The sequence below is a fragment of the Helianthus annuus genome, chromosome 5 (assembly GCF_002127325.2).
Source record: "Helianthus annuus cultivar XRQ/B chromosome 5, HanXRQr2.0-SUNRISE, whole genome shotgun sequence".
NCBI lineage: Eukaryota > Viridiplantae > Streptophyta > Magnoliopsida > Asterales > Asteraceae > Helianthus > Helianthus annuus.
In genome coordinates, this window is record NC_035437.2 from 43,956,151 (window position 1) to 43,968,744 (window position 12,594).

Below are 12,594 nucleotides of genomic sequence, written 5' to 3' on the forward strand. Positions count from 1 at the left end.
TGTTTTCAAAAGAGTCAGTTAATTGTATTTATCAGTTTAAACTGACGTATTTTCCAAAAAGATTAAGTGACAGGTATTGTACGTAAGTGGCTGGGAGCTCAGGGCGTTAATAGGGAATCTTGCAAGTTCTAGTCGTCTAAAGTCTGTTGAACAATGTTTATCTTTCTGTTTTAAGATCCGCCTGTGGATCCATCTTACAATTCGTTTTTAATATTGATGTTACTTTTGAATCGGCTTGTAATATATTTACTTTAGACTTCCGCTGTGCATTGAACTGTGATTATTTGACTATGATGATATCAACTACGTCACGATACTCCCCACCGGTAATATGTGGAAATATCGAGGTGTCACAGGTTGGTATCAGAGCCAACATTGAGTGAATTAAACACTAGCCTTTTGTGTTTAATCTCAATGACACAGTTTGCACATTCCTTACCTTCCGAGTCTAGACATGAACTAGGAATGATCTTATCCCCCTTATATATATATATATATATATATATATATATATATATATATATATTGTTTTCGATATTTGTGTATTCCAGGAGTAGGTCGCCAAGTAAAGCTGCCATTGGTGGAAGCTCTCCAAACTTGTTGGTGCACTACATCTGTCGACTTCGTCTTATATCGAGTCTTAGATTGCATTGTATAGATTAGGGCACGTTTTACGAGAAAATAGGAGAATGTATATGAGTTTTATGATGATTTCGCTCATAGGTGTCTTAGAAGTGATTTCGGGCGAAATCACAATTAGCAGATTTCGCTCATATGGCCTGTGCATGTTGGGGCGAAATCTGGATAGTATATATAGGGGTTCTTTGGGCGAAATCAGTAGCTGTTGTCTTGTATTCCATGCCGAAGTGCTGCCGGTGTGAAGACTGAGTGTAATTGAGTTCTAATCAATACAATCAGTAGTTAAAGTGAAGAATCAGCTGTTTCTAGCTTTGTTTCTTGTTATTCCGCACCTGAAACAGAGTAAAGCTCCTCTGAACGACTCATTCGGGTCAGATCACGATCCTACAAGTGGTATCAGAGCACAGGAGGAGGAGTTCTGCAGAGATTAGCTGGAATTCATCGAGTTTTCTTACTTCTACACCTTCTTTCTTCACCAGAACGAGATTTACCGGTCAAAACCTGCTCAATTTTTCACAGATTGTGTATAATTGGACATTAACAAACCCTGGAAAGTTTCGTACCTAAAATCGGACTTAAAATGGACCAAATTGACCTCCGAGTTAATTCGCTCGTATGGACACCCTATGATTTCGCTCATAGATCATATCAGATTTCGCTCCAGGGTCATTATTCTGTTAATTTCGCTTCTGGGAACATCTTGATTTCGCTCCTGGGGTTTAAAGACTGTAATTTCGCTCCAAAGATCACTCTAATTTTGCTGCAGTAGACAAGTTTAGTCTAATTTCGCTCCAAGGGAATTAATTTGGGATTTTGCTCCAAGTGCATATTGATTTCGCTCCTGTGAATCTTGTAATTTTGCTCCAAAGTGACAGTTTCTGAACAACTTGTTTTAAAAAAATCATGGATACCGAGTTCTATAATGCGTTTGCGACTCCATCTGCTCCGAGTGCCATTGCTCAAGCCATGAATTTAGAAAATGAGACGGGAACCACCCAAAAGCCCCCGAAACTGATGAGTATCGAAGAATACTACGGGTGGAAAGACAGATTCGAGAACTGGGTTCAGGCAAACCATCTTAGGTCATGGGAATGTATTCTGAAGAAATATGTGTTGCCTCGAACAGATTTGCAGGTCATCAAAGATTTATCGGAGTTTACTGATCAAGAACGGGTTATGTATAAAGCTGAAAAGATGATGATCAGTCTGCTTCAGCAAACTATCAAAGAAGACATCTTCATATTGCTTCAGTACGACAAAACTGCAAAATCCATCTGGGATGCACTTAAAGTCAAGTTTGAGGGTAGCAAGTGTTCTCAGATGAACTGAAAAGTTCAAGCTTATTACTAGGAGAAATGACTTTCTTGATGCTCATGTTTCTACTTTAGGTTTTGATAAATCTAAAGTTACTTGTTTTCGATGCAGGGAGAAAGGCCATTTCAAGCGAGAGTGCAAGAACAAGGAAGCTAGTGGTGCTCAGAATCCATTTGGAAAAGACGATTACTACCGGAAAGCCATTTATCAGCAGGTTGGTCAATTACAAGATTCACAGACGGCTCATGGTAGAAAGATTGAAGATTCAAAGAGAGCATGTTTGGTGGATTTTAACTGGAACAATTACATATCTTCTGATAGCAAAGCCTGTTTAGTAGATCAAGATGATGAAAGGCTGCCTGAAGGTTTCAGCTGGGATATGTTTATTGATGAAAAGGGAGAATTCAAAGCTTTCATCGCTAAGATTGTCAGAGAACCAGACATGTTTGCCACATGGATGAAATCTATTGGTGAGACTGTGAAGAGTGTGGATGAAGAGTCTGTTGTTTCTGATGAAAGTTCAGAAAGTGCTGATGAAAACTCACAGAGTTCAGATGAGAGTGTACAAAACGATGTTAGCTCAGAAAAAGAAGTTGTCTTTGATCAAACACCATCTGATTCTGGTTTATCCGATGACAGTTCTGAAAAATCCGTACAGATTGATCAGTCACCAGTTGATGATAGTAGTGATGATGAGGAGGAAAAACATATTAATGTTGCTAAACATCATCTTTCTCCTGAAAGTTTTCATTTCTATTTTACAGATCGCATGGAGAAGCTAAAAGAGAAACGAGCTGCTAAAGAACAACAACAAATGAAAACTGAAGATGTTGTTCAGAATGAGAAAGTTAAAAGTGTTACTGAGGAGATTGTTGAGACTGAGCAAGTGAAGGTAGAAGAAAAGGTGAATGAGAAAGAGAAAGTGGTTGAAGTTGTGAAAACAATCCAAATTGAAAAGATTGTTGAAGTTGTCAAGCCTTGTGAAAAGTGTCTTGAAGATTGTAAAGAATGTGCAGCAAAGAATGAGATAATTGCTGAGTATGAAAAGAAGAAGGAGCAGTTGTTGTTCAACCTCAACTATGTGAAAGAATCTTATGATGTCTTGAACAAAACAGTAACTGGTCTCCAAAAGACAAATTCAGAAAGAGAACAAGCACTAACGATGATGAATGCTGTTATGATGACAAAGCAAAAAGCTATAAATTTCTACATCGAAGAGAGTGCTAAGTGGAAGCAAGAGTTGGAGACAGAGAAGATTGAAAATGAGAGAATTAGACATTTATTGCAAAGTTATTCTAGTTCTGATTATCTCATTGATTATATTTATCCAACTGTTGCAGGTATGGAAGCTTTTCAAGATGACAAGCCAAAGAAGAAAGATACCGGTAAGAAACCGACTGTTAGCTATAACAAGTGTCCGCCTCCAATTTGGGAAGGGTATTCTCCTAGAAAACCAAACGAGGAGCAACTTGAAAAAGCAGTCAATATAAAGCTTAAAACCGATACAACCGATGAATCACCAGAAAACATTGACGTCACATTTACCTCGTCTAACACTGATCATGAGTCTGAGTTAATAAAAAAGGTGGTCGATCAGGTGTTAGATACTGATGAGGAGTCTGAGTCAAAGTCTGAGTCTGGAAGGTCAAGTTCGTCAGTCAACAGTCCAAAGTCGTCGGTTAAACGGTCTTATAGTAAAGAATTTTTGTTATCAAAGAAGAATTTGGATGATGAAACATTTGAAGTTGCATACACTTTAAATGATTCGGACAAATTATACTTTGACAAAGAGTTTCCAATAAGAAGTGTTCGTTTTGAAATGATCAAAAAGGTTTTCAAAATGACAGAAATTAATATTTCTGAAATAAAAGATTTAAATCTTACTGGAAAACCTAAAAAGTACACTTCAAGAGTTCAACAACATTTAAACAAGAAAAAAGGTTACAATTCTGGTCCACGTTTTCAAAAGAAACCTAACCAAAACCGTAGCTACAAAAAGAAAGGTTTAGGATTTATTCCACCAGAAAATCATAAAAATATGAAAAATTCTAAAACAAAAACAGAATTCGTGTCAGGTGGAAGTGCTGAGGATGAACAGAAGAAACCATTCTGGAGACAGTCAAATCAGGAGTTTCTTGCTGAGAAGAAAAGGAATGGAACTGAAGTGTTTCATCCAAAGGAAACTCGAACCTGTTACAAATGCAATGAAGCTGGTCACATTGCATGGAACTGCCCAAAAAATGCCAAAACAAAACAGGGAGTTTCTCAGAAATTGAAAGAAAAAGTTGTTGATGTTGAACCACCAATCGAGAAGTTTAAAATTTTTGAAAACTCAACTTATGAGATTGGTGAGTGTTCTAAAAAGAATGTTTACAAAAAGAAAGAGAAAGACAACCAAGTGTGGGTTGTTAAAAAGATTGATGAAAAAGTCGGCGATGAATCTGGTTCCACAAAGCCAGAAGAGCCACAGGTTGAAGCGAAAATTTCAGTAAATGATGATGAGTTTCCATCACTGAAATTTGAAGAAGTTAAACAGAAAGTAGGTACGATTGAAATCTCGAATCAGTTTTACACCGAGAAAACTAAGTTTGATGTCGAGAAAACATTCAATGGAAATGTTAAGAAAATTTTTGGGAAAATGTTGAATGGGAAAGCAAAGGGGGTTAAAGATTTCTATGAAACTAAAAAGGCAACTTACAACCCTATTGCGTAAGAATTGAAAACCATCAAGTCTGAAAAGACTTGGATGGAAGTCTTTTTCCCTTAAAGTCTTAGGACTACGCCGGAGATCCCAAGTTTATATCGTGGATCAGGAATCGGCATCATTCATGTTTTATAAAGTTGAATGAATTTGAAAAATGGTTGAATTTTTACAGGTTGAAGGACTACGCCGGAGCTTCCAGGTTGGTAATTGCGAAGCAGGAATCGGCACTCTGATTGGTAAAATGGTTATGTAGATGTGATATTCCTACATTTGGTATTTGTTCGTTATACCTACAAGTGGTTATTCTTACAATTGGTACATAGGTTGCTTAATTGCAAATGGTAAATCAGGGATATTAAGTTGTACTTGATTTACTACATATATATTGATGAACAAGATGATGAACCATATCCCCATACTTAACAAGTGGTAAACTTACAAGTGGTAAAAACAAACTCATTTTCCGAAAAAATCATTTTGATTAAAACAAACTTAAGTGTTTTGAAATCTAAATGAGAAAATGGTTTGTGATAGGGGGAGTTCAGATTGTTTATGCCGAGTGGATGGAGATTTGATGTGATTTGATGTCAGTTGTCAGATTTTTTGTATAGTTTGTTTTGTAATTGGGTCAAGAGTCTAGTCTTGTTTTTCAAATTTCCTTTGAAATGTGTTTGAATTTTAGGGGGAGTAGAAAATTTCAGAAAATCCAAAAACATTAGAAAATTTGAAAAAGTCAAAAACATGAGAAAATTCAAAAATGAGTTTTGTTGTGAAAAGAGGAAATGATAGTACATCAGTAGGCTGTCACAACATGCTAAAGAAATGTAAAGATTAAAATGTGATAAACAATCTCACTGCGGATATGAAGTAAGTTTTTACACATTTAGTAAATTGTGACGAGATATAAACCTAAAAACTTCAAACTTGCTTGTTCTGTGGGTTAACAACTTCTTGGATATATAGGTAACCCCTGAAATCTTGTTTGAAAGGTCCCTTATTCTAAGATACTAGGTCTTTATGCTCAATGATATTTGGGGTATTATCCCGGGACTTCTGCTGAATGGAAGTTCTGACCTAGTCCCCGGATAATGCTTCCCGCAAATGCTTGAAACACAACATCGCCCTCAGCATGCTGATGAAACAATAAAATTGATAGTCGCTGCTGTTGTAAACAAAAGATCCTCTAAAGGGGACACACCGAAAAGTCGAAGCCGTCATCACTTTGCGTATACGGAAGTATCGACCTGAGCTCTCACGGCCATCGTAATTAACCCCTGAACAGATATCATCTGTGGTATACTCACCTGTAAGACTGAATATTGGGATCTGGATACGGGAGTATATTCAAGTAGTGGGACACACGGATAAGTTCAAGAAATTAAAACATTAATATCGTATCTCGGATCAATTGAAATTTGTGTGAAAATTTAAGTGGACAAATATAATGACAATCTAGGTGAATTGTTTAAAACTTAAAATGAAATCGCAGCTTAACGGTGTTAGTGACATGTCTCATTAACTGATATGATCCTCTTACGCAGACTCACAAAAATATTGTTTGTAAATATTTCGTTTCTGCTTTTTCTTGATTTTACAATTGGTGTCAGTTACTTTCTTTCAGAAAATCCAAAACGATTTTGTGTGTGTTTTAGCATAAATTTTTGAAAAAGTCAAAAAGATTTTCGACAATTGATGTTTGAAAGCTAATTTTCAAAATTCCGAGTGCTAAACATGATGACATTGTTGAGAGGGGGAGTGTGTCTTGAACATCAAATGTTTTTAAAATCAACAAGTGGTTTATCATAGAGGAAGTTTCTATGAGAGGGAGTTGATGTTGGTGTATACGTTTATACTCAAATTGTTAAATGTAAATCTTACTTTGAGGTAGAGTTTATGCAGGTTAAGTTGAGCCAGGTTAATTCAATCCTGAGATCTAAGCTGAATGAAAGCCAGGTTACGATACCTGAGGACTCTGATTGAAGAAAGCCAGGTTTCTGATTCCTGTAGTCTCTGAAGATAAAATCTCCTGAAGAACCAGGCTGATCGATCCTGAAGATTCTGTGGAAAGAGATAGAGCTAAGTTTCGATCCTGTGATGAAAGTTAAAGCCAGGCAACAATCTTGGATCTGTGAAAGCCAGACAATGATCCTGAAGCAGATGTTGCTGAAGAATAAAGAAATGCCAGCAAATCGAGAGGGGGAGTCTGAAGATATTCAAGAAGATATTGTTAAAGGGGAGTCTGTTGATGAAGATAGAAAGAGAAAAGCCCAGAGACTGATCAAGACTGAAGAAGTGAAGACATGACATTGTCAAAGACTCGATGGACGACTCGTCAACATCTTAGGGGGAGTCTGTTGGTGCACTACATTTGTTGACTTCGTCTTGTATCGAGTCTTGGATTGCATTGTATAGATTAGGGCACGTTTTACGAGAAAATAGGAGAATGTATATGAGTTTTTTTGATGATTTCGCTCATAGGTGTCTTAGAAGTTATTTCGGGCGAAATCACAATTAGCAGATTTCGCTCATATGGCCTGTGCATGTTGGGCCGAAATCTGGATAGTATATATAGGGGTTCTTTGGGCGAAATCAGTAGTTGTTGTCTTGTATTCCACGCCGAAGTGCTGCCGGTGTGAAGACTGAGTGTAATTGAGTTCTAATCAATACAATCAGTAGCTAAAGTGAAGAATCGGTTGTTTCTAGCTTTGTTTCTTGTTATTCCGCACCTGAAACAGAGTAAAGCTCCTCTGAACGACTCATTCGGGTCAGATCACGATCCTACAAAACTCGAAGCCAAAGAATGTTAAGCTTCGTACCACTGCTCGGAGGAGTGTACCTAAGACTTTTGAAAGTACCTTTTAAACCCATTTAACCATGTTTCAGATTCTGTACCTAAGACTTTTGAAACTTCAATTGAGAAGCCAACGTCGGAGGAGTCCATACCAAGAGTCCCTAAGGTTTCCGCTCCGAAGATGATACCTATGGACCCGAAGGACCCATATTTCTTACCTCCGAGTCTTGAAATCCTAAACCTGGATTATACAAGTTCTGATCCTATTCGTGATCCATATTATTCAGTAACCATAGAAGCGTTGGATTCCACTATTGTAAGGATTCCTAAAATAGAAGATTTCGACTACACACCAAAACCTTCAGTATTCGTACCTCACACAGAGAACCAAGGAGAAAATTTCCAGAAATAAAGTGAAGAAGAAACTCTTTTTGTTATATTTCATTTCTTTAATAGTCCTTATAAGGACATAATTATCTTTAGTTCCTATGTGGACAATTTTCTTGTTTAAAAGTCCCGTTTAGGGCATCTACGTACTTTTTCCATTAATGGGATGTTATAATTTAAAGTTTCGTTATATGTATGAATAAAACATATAAAATAAATCAAAATATCATTCCTTTTTGTAGTTGATCTGCCATTGAATATTGAAAGAAAATCTTAAAGGGATGAGCTAGCCTATAGGTAATGATAGACATAGCCATGATGGTAAAACCTTTTCATACATATAATTATTTTTATTGTTTTTTATTTAAAGAAGAAAACAAAATTTATAAAAAAAAAGAATAAATGGGAAAATACCGTGACTTGGATGGAAATGACAACAAAAATGAAACCTCAGGGGTCGAGTTACAAAAGGTTTATTTTTGAACTGAAGTGGCAAAATCGACCAAACCCCAGGGACGATTTTGGCATTTTACTCATTTGTACATTCAACATGAATCATGTGGAGTATTTGTATATTTCGCACTAATAAATTTATATGGGTGTTCACAGTTTCGGTTTGTGTTGGTTTTAGCGGTTTGACGGTTGGAATCAATAATTTTTTTTCCGGAAATCATTATTGAAACAAGGTTTTGAGAGCCAAAATTGGTTGTAGTAGCAAACAAAACATAGATTTCGAAAGGTAAATGACAAAGTTAAACATAAAAGAAAACGATATGAACTCGGTTGGTTTCAGTGCACTCGTTATATCAAACAAAAAAAGTTTAAAAATATGTCCAAAAGGGTATCTGCGCGTGTTCAATTCATTTAAAAAATTTCGAAAATAAAAGCGGTCACTCGTATCCATTTCATTCGTTAAAAAAACTAAACTAAAAAAACACTATTCAACTTCTTTTCTTTTATACAGAGATAATATAACGTAAACTTCGTATAAAAAATTAAAACGTTCATTGCGTAACGTTATGACAATAGTAATTATTCCACTACACATAATCTTAGGTTGAACCCATCAACATGTGTTTGGGTGTTGGTGTTCACCGGTATCTCTGTAGATGGGGTTATGTGTTGTAAATATTATGAAAGGAAGACTCGACAGATTGAAAACCAATAATCAAATATATATATATATATACTTAAATTAAATAGTAGGAACATAAAGATAGTAGTTTTTTACCACTTTATTACTATAGTGACTTCTAAGCATATTTTGTTTTTCTTTTATAACCTTTAATATACGTTTTTTGAAGTTTTGAGTATGTAATATAATTTCGACATAAAAACAGAGATGCAAATAATATAGTATAAGTGATCGAAGCACAAGTATACATGTCATCAAAGGATCTCCTTTGGTGTGAAAGGTGCCAGTTTTGTCGAAAACGCTTGTTAGATCTGTCTGAAACAGATCAATACTTGGTGGAAATTAACCCTAATGCAAACCTTTAACTATGAACTGAGTTGAAGGTCTGATGGGTACCAGATTCTACCAAGCTCATGCAGAAATTAAGACGAAATGTATGAACAAGTTGCAAAAATACCAAGGTTTCTAAATCTTGATTCAAATCTCATATGTGGTGAGGTCTCATCATTAGTTTTCCCAAGCAAACCCGTGAGAACCATCCATGAGATGTGTTTAATCAAGAGGATTTGTAAGAAAGTTTAAGAAACGGAATTAAAATGCAAGATGATGTAAATAAAACCAAAGAAAGTGAAAGAAAATCAATACCAAGACTTCTGATTGCGAGAGGGAGAGTTCAGAACGTTTTGGAGAGTGTTTGAGAGACCGAGCAAGCAAAATGAGTGAAGTAGTGCGCCTATTTATAGGTTTTAGGGTGAGTTGGGACGACAGGGAGGTTGGGGCGACAGGCCCTGTCGCACGAAAGGAGTCCTTTCGTGCGAGAGGAGTCTTCCCTTCCTCTTAAAGGTTCAACTTCAATTATTTGGTGCGTTTTAGCCGATTTTACGTGTAACGAACGTAAATGTGTATTGTACAGGTTTAAACATGTAATATGGTGTTTCCAAAACATTGATTTTGACTATAAATATGCAAACAAGTCTAACATGAATAACATAAACGTGGATAAAATACTGTAATTTTCATTATGATCACTAGTCTCATATTACAAAGTTGAAACGAAAAAGGATACAACATGATTACAAGTTTCCAAAAATAGAATTACAACAATACTTTCTAAATAAAGGAAGTATGGAAATGCGAAGCGTTACACAACAGCATTAGAATCAAGCTTGGATTTCTTTTCCTTCAGCATGCCATCTTGGTGGCCAACTTCTCAACCTGGGAAGTACATTCCTGGTTAACCTTCTCGACAGTCCTGTCACACCCCGAAAATATCAGAGCTGGCGTGACTGGACCGGTATCTTCATTGCACAGCGGAAGCAAATAAGCTAAGACTTCTAGAAAACGAACGTCCACTAAGTACTCGAATCTCCAATGGTTCTCCTATTCCAACCATGCCATAATTTTGAAATGCAACCTGAGAAAGAAACATGCGAAAAATCAACATAAAGTTGAGCGAGTTCATAGTTTGTATGTAAAAGATTTGGAATAAATCTTTTTGAATAACCGGTTTTTAAAGTATTGTTTTAGAAAACAAAAAAAAAATTCATTTTCTTTGGCATGTTAAATGAAAACTTTGTATTTGTGAAACCTTGTATGTGTAAAGTGTTATGTTTGTATAACCTTGTATCTGTAAAGTTTCGTGTTTGTAACACTTTTGTGGCTGTCAATGTCTGCGCATGACAATGACAAACATGCCTACATGAGTCTGTATATTGGACTCAGAAGATGAAGGCCTTAGGTGCATGCAAGTTTTGGGTTGTTGTATTTGGGACACACAGTCTCCGTTGTTCTTGTACAGGACTAACCAGTCCCCTTTGTAACTAGGACCAACCCCGTCACTAGTATTTGTAGCTCATGCATGTTTCGTAACTATTTATGTTTTTTTTGTAAAAACCACTGTGTTTTGCATAAGTTTCTCATAAACCATTTGAGTTTATCGAAAATCAAAAACCATGTGCGTTAGTTACAACTTGTTTGTAGAATGGTTTAGAAATATGAAACCTTAACCTTTGTTCGTCAAAAACCTTATGTCTTAGCAAAACGTGTATGTCTAGAAAATATGTAATTCTTGATCACCGAAAACCTTATTTGTTTTTGCAAAACGTGCATGTCTTTCCACCCCGAAAACATTTAAAAAAATGTAAAACCGTAAAAAGGTGGGGTTATGAACTCACCTGGATATCCTTGTGCAAAGCTAGCTGAATACGACTTTGTGATGTCGTTTCCAAGACATGACTCGCTAGCGTGCATTCTATAATACCCCTAATCACGGATATCTTATAAGTTTCTAAATAAAAGCCGTAACTAAGCTACGTGTCACCGAGCTCTACCGAATCGTTAACCGAACAATTTGACGGTAAGTTGTTAACTTAACGAAAACGATTAAGTTATACTTGTTAAGTCTCGTTTAATGTCGGTAATTAATAAGTCTTGGAAAGACTTAGTTCTCGAGAGATTTAAAATATATATGAAAATAACATATAACAAACTCGTACGTTGATATATATGTTGTATAATGTGTCGTTTAGGCGTTTGAAATAAATAGAAAAGTTATATTTATTTTATAAAAGAATCGTGGAGTTGTTGTGTTTGAAAATAAATATATAACCATGTTTATTTTTATAAAAGAATTCGTGTTGTTCGATAATTGAAATAAATATATAAACTATATTTATTTTATAAAACGAAATCATGTTGTTTGTTATTTGGAATAAATATATAAACTATATTTATTTTATAGAAAGAATTCGTATTGTTTAATACTTGAAAGAATTGTCGAAAATAATGAAAGAATTGAAAATATTATATCAGGTTTTATTTTATAAAAGTATTGTCGAAAATAATATCAAATTGTCGTTTTCGTGATGCTGTAAAGTGTCGTCGATATTTGTATTTGTTTTACTAAAAGATTACTTGAATTCCGATAGTTTGTTTTATAATAAAACGTGTTTTAGTTTTACGGATTTCTCGAAAAACGGGCAGAGTTTCCTATGTTTTTGGACGCCCCCGACATCCAAGTTGTCATTATATCTCAAAATTCAATAATTTATCAAACAATAATAACAATATTTATATAAGATTTGTCGAATATTTTCAAGATGTGAACTAATATTTAATCGATTCGAGCTTGTCGTCACGTAAGGTTAACACTATGAAAAATAACAAAATAAACGTGACGTTAATTTTTACTAAGTCTTCGCATTGAATTGTCAAGCCGCTTGACTGAGTTGACCGGGTCAACTGAGTTGATCGAGTCAACTCATGTTGACTGAGTTGAGGTGTGATGAATCGAGTCGAGCCGAGTTGGACTGAGTCGAGCCTGAACCTGTTGGATTTGACCTGAGACTCCATGAAAACCCAAACCAACATCATCATCTTCAACCCTAAGGGGGTATTTGGCCTAGCTTTTTTATGTAAGCTTATAGCTTTTTTAGCTTATTTTTACAAAATAAGCACTAGTGGGTGTTTGTTTTAGCTTTTTAAGCTTATGCTTATCTACTATTTCTAATAAAGCAAAATAATCTTTAGCCACTTGTCATTAGCTTAACCCATTACTTGACACTTGGAATTTGATTAATACCTCTATTCCTCTAATGACCGCCAAAACAAAGCCTCCCTCACGCG